The following is a 1317-nucleotide window of genomic DNA, read 5'->3' as shown; positions in this document are numbered from 1 at the left end:
CCCGCCCCCTATCTTCCTGCTAAGGCCCCCTGACTTCCTTGGCAGCGCAGGCCCCCTGACTCTCTGGGCTGCCTGGAGGACTCTCTGCCGCCGCCCTTTCCCTGTCTGCCAGCCAGCAGCCCTGCAGGCCTCTCCTTGCCTTCCCCCATGGCCTCATCATCTGACTTGGCAGCACGGAGCAGCGGAGAGGGGCTTGAATCAGGGCTGGGCTGGAAGCACCGCTGGCTGCGCTGGCCGGCTGGTCGGGAGGCGGAGAAGGCATGGCCCGGCCCCGCAGCTTGCCTGCCTGGAGGAGGGGGAGCTGGGAGAGGGTTCTCCCCAGGCCAGTAGCCAGGATTTATTTTGGGGCACATGGAATTCACTGTCACATGAAGTGGTGGTGGCTACAAGCAAAGTCAGCTTCCAGAGCGGATTGGATAATCATATGGAGCAGAAATCCATCAGTGGCTATTAGCCACAAGGTATAGATAGGAACAGTCCCATTGGAGGGTTTGAATTTCCCGCCAAAGTTCCTATTGGTTCATGCTGGGGGAACTAGGATCCTAAGTTCCTATTGTCTGTAGGAGCTAAGCTCTTGTCTGTAGCCACGGACCCCTGGTGGTGGTCCACGCACATAACAGGAAGGCATTTAAATTAGGGGGGGATAATTTTTAAAAGAACCCTTACTTACTTCCGAGTAGAAGCACAAGCGGAGCAGTGTGAGGTGAAGGGAGGGGGCTGGGGCTGAATGAGGGTGGGGATGCCAGGGTCCAGGGGGAGTGATCAATGACTTGTCTTGATGGTAGATGGCGAACATGGGATGCATTGTGTACATGGCTGCTGGGGTGATGTCTGTTTGGGATTGTCTGGTCTTAATGTGTGTGAAGGTGCAATAGAACGCATGCTCCTCAAGACTGCTATAAACAGTACCCTTTTAATTACTATCTCTCCCAGCCTTCAAGCATTTGGTTCTGTCAGGGGGTGAGAGCATGTCAGGCCTGACAGCAGGGACCATGCAACTTGCATAACTCATGCAGGCCCAGCTGCCTGCTACTGCTCAACAGCCGCTGCCCCGTGAAGTGTTGTGTAGTGGTTAGTGTTCCAGACAAGGATTCAGGAGACCCAGGTTTGAATCTGAGTTGGGAAATACCTGGAGATTTTTGGGGTGGAGCCTGAGCAGTGGGTGCTGCCTTCTGACACACTTCCGACGATGTCAGGGGGTGTGGCATATGCAAATAAGTTATGCTAATGAGTTGTGCTAATAAGCTCCTGCACCTCTTTTTCTACGAAATGACCCCTGCGTACAGGAGATCGTAGACCCCAATACAGCAAGCTTTA

General features: G+C 54.1%; 1 protein-coding gene across 1 annotated transcript in view; it reads left to right on the top strand.

The window, feature by feature from the left end:
* IL2RG (interleukin 2 receptor subunit gamma) overlaps positions 1-1317 on the top strand; it is a 23091-nt gene that overhangs the window by 17732 nt on the left and 4042 nt on the right. The window lies entirely within an intron of this gene.

The sequence above is a fragment of the Gekko japonicus genome, unplaced genomic scaffold, assembly GCF_001447785.1.
Source record: "Gekko japonicus isolate JY-2015 unplaced genomic scaffold, Gekko_japonicus_V1.1 scaffold19, whole genome shotgun sequence".
Lineage (NCBI taxonomy): Eukaryota > Metazoa > Chordata > Lepidosauria > Squamata > Gekkonidae > Gekko > Gekko japonicus.
Note: the sequence above shows the minus strand (reverse complement) of the source record. Positions and strands in the feature narration are given on the sequence as shown.